The sequence below is a fragment of the Cydia splendana genome, chromosome 16 (genome assembly GCF_910591565.1).
Source record: "Cydia splendana chromosome 16, ilCydSple1.2, whole genome shotgun sequence".
NCBI classification, from domain to species: Eukaryota; Metazoa; Arthropoda; class Insecta; order Lepidoptera; family Tortricidae; genus Cydia; species Cydia splendana.
The window spans coordinates 10,836,476-10,854,150 of NC_085975.1; the positions used below are offsets into that span (position 1 = coordinate 10,836,476).

Sequence of the window (17,675 nt, forward strand, 5' to 3'; positions counted from 1 at the left end):
GCACTTTCACATCACTATTCCGGATCGTTTTTGTTTGCTAGATAATTTAACGGACAACTATAGTACATTGTAGGAGAGGACGGAAAACCGCTAAAAGATGGACGAGTGAGTTTGAGGGCCGACACGTTGGTGGGGCCCTCGAATAATACGACTCCATCTTTAGCGTTTCCGGCCGAGGCATTACATAGTGCTTTTCACGACTACTGCGAGGAAATAAGGAAACATTTGCATAACTATAAGTACTAGCCCGCGATTTCTCTGGTAGCAAATTACTAGCCACTGCCTGTGCTGTCTCTTGAATTTCGGTAGGCGTCAGCGTAAGAATATCATTTTCTTCACTAGAAGAACTCATTTTTATAGCGAGCGTAGATACGTGTTTCTTATATTTTATAGTACTATCCAATTCAGTGAGAATTTTCCGATCCCGCCTTTTTTCTTTTTTATCACATTTAAGAGGCGTTTTTATGTTGTTTGCTTCAAACCGACTCTAAACTTAGAAGCGTTTTTGCTAAAAAAACCACAAACAACTACAAAAGTAAAAAACGCCTTAAGCGTGAATCGAATGAACTGACTGAATTAATGAATAGTGTGACATTTCGTGTTTTTTTTAAACAAGAAATTGGTCCTATAAATAACCTAAATTTATTTTTGAAGGAAAAACTTGCGCCAAAAAAGACCTTTTATTGATTTTTATGTTTTAAATTATACTCATTGCTGTAGCGATCTGTCACCAATGACAGATGATGATAATAATGAAACATTGTAGTAGTGGTGGTTCAGGTGCTACAGCTATTGCCTACTTTCCAGCTTGGTTTTAGACCATCTATTGCCACATTTCCGAACAGTGGCGTGAAAAATTTAATTATTTATTTCACACCAGCTCGGAAAGGCTTACTTTGCACTTCAAAAACTGAGAGCAAAGTTTCATTTTATTCACAAGTGAGGCAAAGAAATCAAATACAAATTTTGAGTTGTTTTCTTATGTTTGCTGGTAGAATTGACTTTTAAATCATAAATATTTAATAAAATTCATTTGTATTTGATTTTGTATGATATTTTTACCTTTAATATTTGCTTTGGGTTGGTGTGGTGAAACATTTTGTGTTTCACTTGGGGCAAATTTTGTTTAACCCTCGTGCTTTGAAACCCTCGCAACGCTCAAGATTCCATGTTTCGAATGTTTTACTTGCTCAAGTATCAATATTAGCACGAGCGGTTAAACAACAACTTTGCCCCCTTGTAAAATAAATAACTATTTCAATATAGTCAGCTAAACTGAGGTACAAATTCAAAAACTCACCAGCAGTTTAGCTTCACGACCTTCCAGATGGAAAAACAGCAAGCCAATGACTTGAAAATTTGCCTTGTATAACTGACAAAGCAACCTGCCTGTGTGGTGGGAGTGTAGGAGCGAGGGACGTATGTGCTAGAAAAGGGCAATACGACCTACGATAGTGTTGCCACTCTCAATAAATGCAATGGATAGTTGTTTGGTCGGATACCGGATATTCGGCCTGACCGTCGGCCAAATATTCGGTATCCGACCGCCGAATCTTCGGCCGGCGGAACAATAAAAAAAATAAAAAATCATTTATTTCAGACCTTGGTTCATACACTTACACCAAAAAACTAATTAACTACAAACTAAATTTAACAATACCTACATTTCGGTTTTTAGGTGCGCATTGTGCAGGTTTTAACCTGTTTCGTGGTGAACGTTGGCGCGGACTCATTTCTATGTTCGAAATGAGTAGGTACCTACGCGTGCAAGTGAGTGGATGTTTAAATTGTTTTGAAATAATAAACGAGTAATGTACAATATGACCGTGACTGTTTCTTAAATCCAATTTGTTTACTCTGAAATCAAGCAAAGTTACTATCCGGTATCCGGCCGGGTATATTATTCTGAGGTTCCAAATATGGGTACAGTTGTTTAATTGTTGCTTAATTTGGAGATTGACCCCAATTTCATTTCTAATCAAATCGGTCGATTTGATCATCCCGTCTGGACTTCACTTAACAGCCGTAACACATTACCGCGCCGTTCAGGGTCACGGTGCGCCAAACCATAGCCTGATGTCATGTAGGTATGTATAATGTACTTAGTCCAAAATTATGTTATTTACTAATTATGTTATTTATATGCATTAAACGTTAAATCTGAACCAATTCGATTACTATTCTATAGTGAAACACATTCAGCTTGACTAGAAAAAGCGCGGCAAATTTAAAACATGTATAAGTAAAAGGCATTTAAGGTTTTAATAGCGCTCAGAGACCTGACTTTTATCTCGATATCGTAATTTTCTAGCGACAAATCCATTATCTATACAAAACTGTCGCAAAAATGTTATCGCTTCTATATCGTGGTACAGGATAGGATGGAGCCATATACTTTACTACTTGCTTGCAAGTATCGTAATTAAGCAGTGCTAAGTAGTTAGTATTTTTATGTCATAAATAATGTATTTATTTAATGTTAATTTAGTATTAATTATAGTATGTATATTGTTTTATCCACAAATATGAATAATTGTAGTTAATTTACCAATAAAACATAATTTATACGGCCACAAATAAAATATTAAATGCTTCTAAAGTCTGTTTGGTTATTTCTACATGGAAACGAAGTCATTTCAAATTATAAAAACATTAACTGAACACCTTATTGCCGCCTGCAGTCACCGCTCGCCGCTCAGCTATCCGCTGTCGTTAATACCACGGCCTTACGTTTTATGACACTGAGTCGCGTCAGGGGAGCGACACGGTTCGGTGCGCTTGCGTTCTGTCGAGTTTTGGAATATTACTGCAAATTTTTGTTGTTTGTTAATTTGTTGGTTATTGTTGTTTGTTAATTTGTTGGTTATGGTGTCGACTTTTATTGCCCTAGTCGCCAAATGATGTTACTAGTGAAATTTTAACCGACACCACACGGTAAAAATAAGTTTAACAATAATTAGTTAATTAAAAATCGAATAAAAACGGTATTTTCAATACATAACTTATATTTTTTGCTATTCAATTAAAGAGTACTAACAAAATCCTAACTCAATTAATTAGTGCAAATATTTTAAGGTTTGCGATTCCTGCTCGGCCTTGCGTCGCAAGGTGCCCGGTACCACTGTATTGCAGCAATAACTAGAAATGCTTACTTTGGGGAACATTAGCAACTGTCGTTTTTGATAATTACATTTTAGTGGTGAGGGGTGGTACTTAAATGACCTCTATTGAAACCTTAAATGGTTTAAACTTATAGGCGCGAAGATTTGATTTCCCTAAGAAAATTTTAATTTCGCGTCTTTTTCTGCTATCAAATTGGGTGTGTGTCAGTATAATAGCCCTATATAATTGGCCTATTATTGTATTAAATTTAACGCGCACGCAAAGACGGAAAGCCTGCAATTACGTAAAATTTACTTTCTTATTTACAGCACTCTTGCCCAGATTAAAGCTGATAATTAGTTCGAATCTAGTCTCCCATATTTTTTACGTTCACTGGTACATATGTTTTGACCGAGTAAATAGTAAATATACTAAATACTTTTTTAAATATTCGCGCTCGGGGCGATGGAAGTTTCATCGTTCCGTCGCCCCGCTCCATGCAACGACCAATCGCGTTAGCTCGCTGGCTCGTGCGCGGCAACTTTAAAGCAACGATAACGTTTTTGATGGTTATTTGTGTTACGAATCATATTTCAAGCCGATTTTTACAGTATTCGACGAAAGAGAACTCATAATAAAAATTCCATATGATATTGATCTATTACCATTTTTAACCAGGCAATTAATGCACAACCCCATAAAACCTACCATACGGTATTATTTAGTGTACGATTAAATTGCAACGCTTGTACTTATTGTAATTTGGAAATAATGAGAGAAAAAATAGCCTATTACCATTTTTGAGGACGGAAATATACTGAATTTAATAATAACCGTAGGTTACTTACTTTAAATGTAGGATACAGAATTATTTTTTGTGTGATTCATGCTTAATGTCATAAAGCAAATATTTCTCTATGAGTATAAATTTAAAAAATGTTATTAATATTTTTTACAAACTTTCTGTGATTTTTTATATTTTTACATTTTTTTTTTAATACCTAAATGTAATATATTTATTTGGATTATGTGTCGACGTAATCACTAGATTTATTATCTGTCCCATACACCGAAAATTTCAGCTATTACTAATTATTTCCATTCCGCCATACTAGCCGAGCGTACCTTTCTTGGCCTAATTAGTTTCTTTTATAAAACCGTTTCTCCTACTGGAGGGGGCTCCTCTCCTTCGATCTCCTCTTTTATACGGTCTTTGTGTGGTTACGATTATGATATTTATGACTTAAGTAATATTTGCTTCATAGGTTGCTCACAACTATACATATTTATTATTCATGCTTTGGTTACAAAAATTTTGAAACTTTTGAAACTTTATGAAAAAAACATATTATGACCACTATAAATATATGACTTAACTTTTTATGTCTATATTAATACTATGCACTGCAATATTTCGAACGAAAAACAATTATGGATATCAAGCATATGACTTAAAATTGTATGCGAATTAAATTAATGACTATAAAAATTATGACAACTCATTTATGACAAAAACCCAGTTATGCTCAGGAATAATTCTGACTGAAGATTTTTATGACTTACAATTTTATGCATAAAGTGTTATGACAATTTAAAATATGACAAAAGTTGTTATGCGACCAGAGGGAGTCCCTATTTGTTGTTATAGCGGCAACAGGAATACATCATCTGTGAAAATTTCAACTGTGACAGACAGACAGACGGACGGACAGACGTCAACGGAGTCTTAGTAATAGGGTCCCGTTTTTACCCTTAGGGTACGGAACACTAAAAACAGTAAGTCAAACACAAGCAAAGGAAGGTAATCTCAAATCTGCAAAGGTCACATGAAATTTTCCCTTAACAAGTTTGTACAGGTAGCCGGATTCCTAAATTACGGTTGAAATGGGAAAATGTACGAAGAGATTTTTCTCAAAATATATTTAATGAAAGTATCCCGGACCGTGAAGAAGAATTTTCTAATACATGAACCTAGCTCAATCTCATCTCATTAATGTCAGCTCCTGGAGGTTTGAATATTTCAAATAAAATGTAATTCAGTGCTTTTGGAACACAGTCGTAAATATATTTTTAGGGTTCCGTACCTCAAAAGGAAAAAACGGAACCCTTATAGGATCACTCGTGCGTCTGTCTGTCTGTCCGTCTGTCACAGCCTATTTTCTCGGAAACTACTGGACCAATTAATTTGAAATTTGGTACACATATGTAAATTAGTGACCCAAAGATGGACATGTAACGTAAACAAATGATTTTAATTAAACATGGGGGCCACTTTTGGGGGGTAAATGAGAAAGTTAAAAAAAAAATTTTTTTTAACTATATTGTGTTATATACCAAATGAAAGAGCTCATCTTGAGAATTTCCAATATATATTTTTTTAATTTTAAAATACATAGGTTCGAAGTTATTTAAGAAAATAGCCAAAAAATGACCAATCCCCCTTTATCTCCGAAACTACTGACTCTAAAATTTCGAAAAAAAATACACAAATAGTTCTTTGCCTATAGATGACAGGAAAATCTATTAGACGTGCAGTCAAGCGTGAGTCGGACTTAATGTGTCGGAACCCTTGGAACGCGAGTCCGACTCGCACTTGGCCGGTTTTTTTAGCTTAGCGGTAGCATAATTTAGTGTCCCACTGCTGGGCAATTACTTAAATGCATGTCGGTAAGCATAAATGAAAAGTCCTGTAGAACACATTTAGATACAATCATAATTAATTCTCTCGCCCACCGAGGGTTCCGTAATTTTTAGTATTTGTTGTTATATCATATATACATCATCTGTGAAAATTTCAACTGTCCAGCTATCACGGTTCATGAGATACAGCCTGGGGACAGACGGACAGACGGACAGTGGAGTCTAAGTAATAGGGTCCCGATTTTACCCTTTGGGTACGAAACCCTAAAAAGGGAATATTGTTAGCATAGGGCCTTATAAGTAATATAGCAAGTGTATTATACGAAAACTTAACCTCATGACGTTTAGACGACTACATGTTTGCAAAAAATCGATGATGTTCGCATTCAATTCAACCCATTATTCAGAAAAGTGTATAGGTAAGTGTATAGAAAAGGTATAGTGTGTGTTTTTTTAACATCTAAAGTATGTACTATCTATATATTTTCTATGCAAGGAACAAATGAGTGGTCCATACTATTTCCTATAGGCAGTACTAGTTAAATAAAACAGACTATAGCCAAAAAATAATTATGGGATGTTATGGCAAACGCCGATAAACCTTGCAAGCGTCAAGCATTGCGCACTGCAGCCAGCATACGCGTATTAAATCTAATTATACGCGGCATTATTTCGCACGGGCATGCGTTAAATACGATGACGTCACATACATAAACCGCTTTAATCGAAAACCTGGAGCAAACAGAAACAAACGAGGACCGACGTGTGCTGGTTTAGTTCGGTTACACCATAGACAAATTTAGTAAGAATAGGGTGCTCACTCCATACATCAGTTTTGGTACTAAAACGACTATTATTTTCACAGTCTACATCTAGCTTCGAGTAGCGGAATTATCAGTACCGCTACTTGATACTAGAATTCTCTAGTGAACAACAATTTACAACAAATATTAAAAGCAGAAGGAGTTGAAAATAGTTCTGGTTAATCTGGTTAAATTATTAGCTGAAAATTGTTGAGCATTAGACTTTTCGGTCGTTGCAACATCTATTGTCAAGTAGCAGTACTGATAGTTCCGCTACTCGATGCTAGATGTCGACTACGAAAATAATAGTCGTTTTGGTACTAAAACTGATGTATGAAGTGAGCAGTCTCTGTATTTTTTTCTCTATGGTTACACTAGGATTGAGAGTGACGCGCTTTAAGGCGCTCTTATACTCGAGTTTTACGTTTTCAAGGGGGTGAAGCAGACGCGTGGTAGAACGGGCAGGCGGGCGCCCCGCGCGGCGCACCGCACCATTCCCGCGCAGCACGTCTACGTCCTTATTCTGACGACATCGGTATTCTGAATTGTCAGTTCCGGGATTTTTTCCGGCAATTAATATTGAATAAGATTTATTAGTAACTTCGAATTTTGATGAGTACTTAATGAAATTAAAAATGGTAGGTAAGACGGTGAGTGTAAATAATTATTAATTATATACAATATAAGTGTATACCGCGACAAACTGAGAATCTAATCAAATTATACCAAATTATTATGAGACAAAAAATAGTACTTACTAATAGACATTAAAAATGTAATAGAGCTAAACCAAGAAAAATCTGCAACGATTTTGATTGCACACGCAGTGCAAGTGTTATTTTAAACGTCAATCTTCTATGAAATTATGAATAATACTTGCACTGCCTATGCTATCAAAATCGTTGCAGACTTGGTCTAACTCTAGCAGTCAATTTCGGGCAAGTAGGTAGTGAAAATAAGGAAGAATACTAGCAAAGCTAAGATAATTTGTGGGACTATTGAGTTATGCATAGCTCCAATAAGTACATAAAATTAGCTGTCTTCACAAGAAATAATTATAACAATTTATAACTCTAAGCAAAGTCAAGCATTTAAAGATTGTAATGACAAAAAACACTTCTACTTCGACATTCGAGTTAGTTAATAGCTCAAGAAAATAAAAAAAATCTGCGGAAATAATTCGTTTAATTTTGAAAATTGGCACAGTTATACCTTGTGGTGTCCAGATAACCATGCTTAATGTCCTCTAGCTTAGCGGGTGTGCTGAGGGTGTAGGGGGGAGTGGGGGTGGAGGTCCCTTTTTTTAGTTTTTCGTAAATAACTCGTAAATGGTGGCCAATATAAAAAAATCTTATTAAACGTTAATAATCTACACAAAATTTTGTACAAAAAAGATTCAGTACACTTTTAGCAGGGATCAATATTTAAAAAGATAATAAAGAGAGAAAGTTAATTATATTAAATTCTAAGGTTCCTTGTTTTTATTTTTTCGTTAATAATTTGAAAAGTATGACTCATAGCAAAAAAAATCTTATACATAAATAATAAACATAAAATTTCCTACAAGAAACATGTAGGACACTTTTCGCTAGGATCAATATAAATAAAACCGGGCAAGTGCGAGTCGGACTCGCGCACGAAGGGTTCCGTACCATAATGCAAAAAAAAAACGGAAATAAATGCAACAAGAAAACGGTCACCCATCCAAGTACTGACCACGCCCGACGTTGCTTAACTTTGGTCAAAAATCACGTTTGCTGTATGGGAGCCCCACTTAAATCTTTATTTTATTCTGTTTTTAGTATTTGTTGTTATAGCGGCAACAGAAATACATCATCTGTGAAAATTTCAACTGTCTAGCTATCACGGTTCGTGAGATACAGCCTGGTGGTAGACGGACGGACGGACGGACGGACGGACAGCGAAGTCTTAGTAATAGGGTCCCGTTTTACCCTTTGGGTACGGAACCCTAAAAAGACAAAGCAGCGGGTAAGTTGTTATTTATGTAGGTATAAGATTTTTTTTGCAATGAGTCATACTTTTCAAATTATTAACGAAAAAATACAAACAAGGAACCTTAGAATTTATTATAATTAACTTTCCTTCTTTATTATCTTTTTAAATATTGATCCCTGCGAAAAGTGTACTGAATCTTTTTTGTACAACATTTTGTGTAGATTATTAACGTTTTACAACATTTTTTGATATGTGCACCGTTTAAGAGTTATTTACGAAAAACTAAAAAAAGGGACCTTAGAAGTGATTATAATTGAATTTCCCGCGTTAATATCTCTTTGAATATTGATCCTAGCAAAAAAATGTACTAAATCTTTCTTGTAGGCAATTTTATGCAGATTACTTATGTAATAGAATATGTTTTGCTATGCGCCACCGTTTAAGAGTTATTTACGAAAAACTAAAAAAAGGGTCCTTTAATATCAAATATCTCACTTCCGGTCAAGAATTCGATCAAGCAACCGGCAAATTCGGATTCAGCGGGGTCTAATTAGGTTAAAAAACCCGGTTGCCAAAAAGTAATACGATTTGCCAGTCGAAATCGATATTATGAAAAATATGACCAGTCTAAAATATTTGAATCCTGTATATCTATGTTTAAAAATTATTCAATTTGATTAATTTTATAGCCTTTTAAAATATGTTTACACAATTTATCAATCGTGACTGAATTCCGGATTGGTTAGATGGGTGTGTGCCTTTGCTGCCCAACTTGTTATAAAATGACAATATGACGGACGAATGTCTGAAATGTCACCGTATTTAAGAATTATTTTGCTTTTCTTCGTAAGCAAGTTGAAAAACATTGTGTGTATAACATATTTGCATATTTATACTGTGATTACCCATTTTATGAAACGTCCGCTAAACTAGCATAGGTCCGACGCCGACAGTGGTCACGGGCGTACTGGCGTGAGGAATGGGCGCAAGGTATTGCCGCGTAGGGTGTAATTTAGTAAGCAAAATGTTGAATTCATCAAATGATGAATGAAAACATTAACGTTTCGATAAAAGGACAAGCAATAATGAAGATTTACTTAAAAGCTATCGACTGAAGTAAGTTTCATAAACATTTTCGTCGTAGTACTTCTAACATAAGGAAATAAAGACAGTGGTAGGCATGTTTTCAACTTAAGATTCTATCGAGAAAATTATGAGCCGTCGTGCTCCTGACAAGCAATAACGTAGTTCAAGGACTGAACTTATACATACTAGAAAATAATGCATGAAATCCTTGTAAAAGTCTGTAAATATGGTGACAAAAAAGCGCATTTTACTACACACCGCGCCTTAACAACATTGACATGTTACAAAGTTTACGTATAAATTTACGGAAATCACGATGGCACACGTGACAGACCTTACGGCATAGTTATGAGTTTCACGCCATGAACCTCAAAATTAGCATAATAATAGTAGTAAGTTTCTCCAGAAATACCTCCAGAAAATTTTCAACACCTATAAATAAGAGCAAAATACATACAAACTTGTAACTCTTTTTTAACCATCTTAGGGTACGGATTTTTAAAAGCGTTTAGCTATACCTAAAAATAGTTATTTATTTTCCAAGGGGGCAAAGTTGTTGTTTAACCGCTCGTGCTAATATTCATACCCGAGCAAGCCAAAGATTCCAAAATTGAACCACAAGCGTAGCGAGTGGTTCGAAAATGGAATCTTGAACGTTGCGAGGGTTTCAAAGCACGAGGGTTAAACACCAACCCGAAGCAAATATTAAATGTAAAATATCAAACAAAATCAAACCAAATCAAATCCAAACTAATGTTATTAAATATTTATCATCCAAAATCATCATTTAAAAGTCAATTCTACCAGCAATACATAAGAAAACAACTCAAAATTTGCATTTGATTACTTTGCCTCACATGTGAATAAAATGCAACTTTGCTATCAGTTTTTGAAGTGCAAAGTAAGCCTTTCCGAGCTGGTGTGGTGAAAAAATATTTGTGCCCAAGACAAACGTTCAACCCCTTTTCCTTTAAGGGCATATTTTTTTTTAAAACGCTAATATTGTTTATTTCTACGAAGTTTCTAGAGCCTCACTCAATAAACTTTCGTTCCCATTACAAACTTTCAACACCCTTTTCACTAACTTTGTAAAATATTGTTTGAAAACGCCTTTGGATTACAATAAGTAAAATATTTTTTTACGAAGTTTGAAGTTCTTAGCTTAAACTACAAATTGTACCAGTTTCTTATTTCTTGTAGGTACACATTATAAATATATCTCAATGCAAAATTCAAGTTTCTAGTTTTTGTGTTTGCTCTGCGTTGATGAGTCGAGTCGGTCAGTCAGGAGTTAGGACAATGCATTTATACAGGATGACCTTAGCCATTGGACAAACCCTGAAATCCCACGTAGGGTTACTTCTCAGAAATGCTCTAACGGTAATATTTTTTTAGTTAGAACAAAAGATAAAAAAATTAATTATCAAACAAAAGTTATTTCCAATAATCGACAACAAAAAGAAACATACTGTGAGTATTAATCAATTGGCAGTGCTTTTGACAATTTGTTTGAAAATGTGCGGCAATGATGACATTTGTCAAAAGTCAGAATCTTATTAATGTCATAAATAAAAAAGATAATCAAAACGGTCGAAGAAGGTTTCATACTATTTATTAACTCAGGAGCTAGAGCACATACAGGTTGCTCCAAAGTAAAAAATCGTAATTTGTTAATTTCTTCGTAACCGCTACACCGATTGTTATGATACTTTGCATACTGGTAGGGACACCCTGTATATACAGATATATATTTTTCTTTATGTACTTAGCACTATTAAATTCTAAGGATTCCACGAAAATGAAATCTGATTCGGCACAACTTCTAATAATTAACTGGCTTATTTTTAGTTCAAGAGTAAGAGAGATTTTTTTATATTTACCACAGCCTTACTTATCCACATATTTTCTTTGAACAAATGTGAATTCCCTTTATTTCCCTGTGGAAACATAAACAACAAAATAAGTTTCGTGTTTGTATTACGTTAACTTTTGTCTGATATTATCCAGTTTTCAAATGTATGCATGTGTCAAATGTATCAAATGTTTATTTGACATTTTATTGATATGGATCATACGAAAAGGATATAAATAATTGAGATCATGTAATGTATGTTTATTAAATGTTTTAGTTCCAAGGATGACTCACACTAGACCGGCCCGTGCCCGGGCCGAGGCGTCCGACATGTCATTTTCTGTGACGGCTGATCGGTGATCACGTGGTGCTTTCCATAGAAAACGAAGCGCTGGAAGCTCCGGCCCGACCCCGGCCCGGTCTAGCGTGAGTCATGCTTTATTAATAAGTTTTAAACTCTCATATAATCTTATACTTATTAAGCTTAAATCTTATTATTCGTACTTAATAGGTTTTCGCTGGGTTTTTATCTATGTACTTATGGAGTGAGCACTCTAAGGTTCCTCATTTCGCTATGCTTAAGATCATATCAGACTATACTGTGCTTATCCTAAATTTAACATTACAGTTACAATATGGTACACCTATATTTGTGGCTACATGACATTTGGCTCGATGCTGCATTACGTGGTGTGTGAGTTGGAGCTTATCAGTTGTTATCAATGACGCAGTTCGCTGACGGACACCTTTTAGTTTTTATATAGGTCGCCGCAGTACAACACAACCTATGTAAATAAAATCTGACATTCTACAGTGTGGAAAGATAAGTCGGGCCCTGGAGGGAAACTACCTTAAATCCTTAAGCTGGCTCATTTTACTTAAAGGAGACATTCCTTTATTTTTAAAAAGAAACAAAACTACATTCAAAGTATTTTTCTTTTTTTCTTCAATTTGGCTTGTCTTAAAAAATCTTGAGTACTAAATATTCCCTCCAGGGCCCGACTTATCTTTCCACCCTGTATATAAAGTTCTGAATAATCTTACTTACTTTTTTTAACAGTTAGGTTAAAATATTGTCACATTTCAAATTTTCTTTCACTCATAGGTTGCGCGAAGAAAAACACAATGAAAAGCTAATACTACTAATTACAGAAATGTATTATGAGTAGAGCACTTTTGCATAGTCTAATAAAACATGGTCTTCCATTCCCAGAGTGACACGGGCCTACGTCACAACAACATGGCCGCTATATATAGCGCTATCGCATATTATCATATAGCGCTGTCGCATGATGACGTAGGCCCGTGTCAGTTAGGTGACCTAGAAAAGACGGGAATGGAGTACCAGGCGGAGTATATTATTATACCATGCACTTTTGTATAAATGCTCGTTCTAGAACAAAATAAATGAGCACCAATAATTATACTTACATTGTAATTTTATTATTTCCCGCAACTATTACTCTTTGATCTATGTTAGGCCAAATGGTTAACTGGTTGAGAAAGTCTTCTGGCATTAACGTCGCCTTTTTACACCTTTTACTGTGCAATAAAGTTTAACTAAATAATAAGTTCAACGTCTTCCTTACTTATAGATAGTAAGTACCGAGACGTGAATAATGCAGTTAAGTCAGGTTAGGCGCTGAATCTAATTAGCCATGCGCGAGGCGACAACCTCGGCGCCTAACAAGCTTCCCAGCTAATAGTTGCCGATGCGATATTATTAACTTTACTATAAACTAGTTTCAAATTAATTTTATTAACGGAACTATGGATACTCATACATTTTACGCACGTAAGGCATAAAAAGGAGCGTTGCGCCTTTGCCGCATTTTTGTGCAGCAACGGTTGTAGCGCTACGTCGTAGCTAACAATATGTGTTACCCGGTATATCCTCGTAAATATCGTAATGCCCACCTGTAGTACTAATGTACTAGGTTGCATTTCTTTTTTTTTTCATTCAATTTCAAAATAAAATATATTCTATCATATTTATTTCAGTAGGTATAGATTTCAAATTAAACTGGCCATTTTTTTTTGTAAGGTTGGTCTTAGGAGCATATATAAATAGAATAATAAAAATAGAATAAAGCGAAAATAAATTCTTCAGAGAAGCGAAACGACAATGTGTCTGTCAAGGTACGCAGTTGGGAGTCGTGAATCAAACACGGGCACCGAGCTGAGACTGGTTTATTGTATGCGAGTATGATGCTACCCACCTTTGCCAAATGACCATTAAATACAAGTACCTACAGTGTCGTGATAAGAGCTGAATTTTGGAAAGTTTGGAGAAAACGCGTTTCAATACTTTTTACCAAAATAGTAAATGTGGGGATTTAAAACGTATACATTATGTACCGTACCGGGCTATACACAACTATAATTATGTATAGCTTAGGGGCTGTGCACAAATCGCGCGAGGTGTTTTCGGCTTCTTTTTAACTCCTCCCTCCCCCTTGGTGATATTTGGTGAGGTTTTTGGCTACCTGGGGGAGGGGGAGGCCCCACATAGCCTCGCGTGTATTTTGTTGATTTTTTTTTCATTCGACCTAATTTTATGATAAATCCGTACAAAAGTATTGTATATAATAAATCTTGTTTATTTTTCTATTTACGTTATTTATTTATTTATTTCTTTATTTCAAGGCGAGGTAACAAAATGTAAATTGGATACATGCGTATTAATATTATGCTAAATTTATAGTACTAAATTTACATTTCAATAACTACCAAGCACAACAATGAATGTGATGATATAATTACATATTATACTTATTATCAATTACTCATGTGGTAGGTATTTTTTCTTAGTTTCGTTCACTGTAGAAAAATACACGTGAGGTCTCCTTTAGGAATCCGTAATCCATAGGGGAATGCACTAATAGTATAATAGCATTGGCATGCAAACAAGGCTAGTCCTAATTCAGTTTTCACGTGAAATCACGAACAGATTAGCATAATTGAATCTTACGCGCCAAAGCTAATGAATACAGTTTGAAGGATTGCCATTTGATTCTCTGACTGCGAGTGGTTAATTCAAATAAAATAAATTCTATAATACGGTAAATAAATAATGTCCCGAAAATTCCACTTTTTAATCCAAGTAAATATTAATCAGGCAGTTAAGGATTTCTATGGAAACATACTTTAAAACTTACATACCTACATATTATAAAATGTAATCTAAACTATTGTATGTAGACAACACATTATGACTAAGATTTTTCACCCAATCCTCAAAATATCTCACTTGCTTTATTTGGCTACAGAAACCAACACTAATTAATTAATATAATTATCTCCTTAAACTTAACACATCAAGCAAGGAAGCGTCATCCTACTCGTCGTTACTACCTCCACCATCAAAATAATTTAAGCCACCAAAAAGAGCATGCTCTCTTTCCACAAAAGCAGTTTCTTTGTTGGGATCATTGTATCATTAAGATTGTGGTGGTTTAAGGCTTCTTTGATTTCCAGAGAGTTGAAAGACATATTATGTTATAGAGATGTCGCAGTCGGATCGTATAATCCGCCGTATTACATTACGGCTAGCCGTTATCAAAAACAGGGGCGTTTTGAAATGCGGCGGTTTAACGATTAGCCGGATTGAATGTGGCTGAATGAGAATCCGCCTTAATGTATTCGGCGCCATACGTTCTTCAACACGGCTAGCTGTAATACAGCCGCCGGTTTGACAGTTTTTAGTTCCCATTTTTAACACCCGTGGCGCTTCGCGGGGCTCCTATTTCTGAGCGGTTTGCCCTACGGGCATCTGAAGCTACCTAACGAACCTAACCTATCTACCTATTGATTTAGTGAGACGTCCGTGAAAACATTACACTTTGGGGAAAAAAGCGTAGGTAGGTAAGTAGGTTAGGTTCGTTAGGTAGCTTCAGATGCCCGAAGGGCAAACCGCCCAGAAATAGGAGCCCCGCTTGCGGGGCTCCGTCTATTTAAGTTGTGAAGGAAATGTTTTGGAAAAGAAACACATGTGCACTACATGTGTTTCTTTTCCAAAACATTTCCTGTAACCATGGTGGGACCATGGTAAAAATAAATTAAATTGCAAACATTGTCAAACTCCGGTTACGTAGGCGACCGAAAGAACTGGTCACCCTACAATCTAAAATAGTAGTACGATGCGGCTAAACGTAGGCCGCCTTATTGAAGAACGTATCGCAATGACAATCCGGCTAATCGTCGAACCGCCGCATTTCAAAACGCCCCTGTTTTTGAAAACGGCTAGCCGTGTTGTAATACGGCGGATTATACGATCTGACTACGACAGAGACATAATATAGTGGGTAAGAATTACTAAAGGCGCATTAAGACGGCGTTGCGAGAACTCGCAGGAGAGTTTCATTACATGCGGTATTTGATCGGTCAGCTGAATTGGATGTAACCTCAATAGTCCGCAATGCTTAGAGCATTTTAATAAACGGAGTCGCCATTAAGAGCTTAATACTCCAGTAAAGATACGCTTACGTTAAACATTAATTAGTTATAGGCATTTTTTTTTTTATTCCTGTTCTTTAGATCATTTTAAGATACTTTATTTTCGAATCCAAAAAACTTTCTGTCCGGAAGTAGGTAAAAAAAATAGTTAAAAAAAAGAGCCGTTCTTGTTTGTTAAAAATAGTAATAGTATTTTTAGTTCGTAAACGTGACGAAAATAATATTTATAATGAGTCGACAATGGAATCAGTCAAAATATTAACACGGAAAATAACTAATTCAATAAATGGCGGGGCCTCACGGATATACGTCGTAACTTGATATAAAAAAAAAGTAATAATTAGGTCTTTGATTGAATTACCATAAAACTACCTCATTAAGCTATTTATCCGAGAATCCGACATCAATATGATTTGTAACACTTGTATATATATTTACGCCTTAAACATGCTAGAAAAAATGGTTATAGATATAATTTCTTGCAGACTTTGTTCTGATAACGTTCAAAGTGATATTCAATACATAATCACACAAAAATATGGTCAATGTAATAAATATGTGCATTTTATCAAATTCGCTAAATGAAACTACCAAATTTGAACTCTTTGCGCTAATGCTAAGGATTACATTTCCTTGCGGCGCGCGGGGACAGTTTCAATGCGGGCGGTGGCGGGAGTTCGTGCCAAGGACGCGTGGATAGTATGTAGGTAAGTATGTACTTACCTACAAGTTGCTACAAGTGACAGGCCAATTCGAACGTGCGCGGGCGTCTCGCTCGCACCAAATATTTGTGCGGCCAAGTCTGAGCAAAATGAACGCGCGCGTGAATGATAGCTGATTAAAAATAACTGATATCATATCCAATATTATTGGTTGATGTTCAAATTATATTCGTAATTATATACGTCAATTATGACCCACTACAAAAATAAAAATTGCGCATGACTATCTATCGTTCTTATTTAATTTCAGAATGGCATAGTGTGGAGTGGCATTATAAAAGGAATACTTATTATCGTAGTCATTTGACAGTTTTGGTGACACTTTCACATTCTGTCACAGCGAAGTGTGTAGGCCCACTCTTTAATTTGATATTAACGTCTATCCAACAACTTTGTCAGTAGAAAAAGGCGCGCAATTCAAATTTTCTATGAGACAATAACCCTTCGCGCCTAAGCGTCTGTAGACTTTTTTTTTCAACAAACGTATTATATTGACTATTTCGTGCTCTTTCAATTCATAGTTTACGTTCCATAATAAGTATAACATAGTAAGTTCCATAATAAGTATAACATAGTATAATAAGAGTCGACGTGAAATATATGTTTACACTTTTGCACCTTACTCCTTTGCAATAAGGCGAAAAGTACGGCTTTAAAATGACAGCGTTTTACACAAAAATAAAACGCTAATTAAATAACTTACCATATTCGGAACCTAAGAATAAATAATATTGAGAGTGGCAACACTGTCGTAGGGGGCTATTCATAAATTTAAGTCATTTCAAATTTGGGGGGGGGGGGGTCTGGACATCGGATGATGGTAGCATGACGCAGGTGGAAACGGTGTCATTCGAAACATGATTTTTTGATGATTTTATGGGGGGGGGGGGGGGACAAAAATCGTCAAAAATAGATGACGTCATGTATGGACAGCCCCTAGGTCGTATTGTCTTTTTCTAGCATATACCTCCCTCTCTACCCCACACTCCTACCACACAGGCAGGTTGCTTTGTCAGTTATACAAGACAAATTTTCAAGTCATTGTCTCAATATTATACA

At 35.6% G+C, this 17,675-nt stretch overlaps 1 protein-coding gene and 1 long non-coding RNA gene across 2 annotated transcripts in view; one reads left to right on the forward strand and one right to left on the reverse strand.

Annotated features, from left to right (window-relative positions):
- LOC134798250 (high affinity cAMP-specific and IBMX-insensitive 3',5'-cyclic phosphodiesterase 8) overlaps positions 1-17,675 on the forward strand; it is a 205,699-nt gene that overhangs the window by 26,378 nt on the left and 161,646 nt on the right. The window lies entirely within an intron of this gene.
- The window catches only part of LOC134798273 (uncharacterized), a 683,132-nt gene continuing 672,176 nt past the window's right edge, over positions 6,720-17,675 (reverse strand). Inside the window, exon 3 of the long non-coding RNA XR_010145169.1 lies at positions 6,720-6,828. This is a non-coding gene — a long non-coding RNA (uncharacterized LOC134798273). The remainder of the gene's footprint in view (positions 6,829-17,675) is intronic.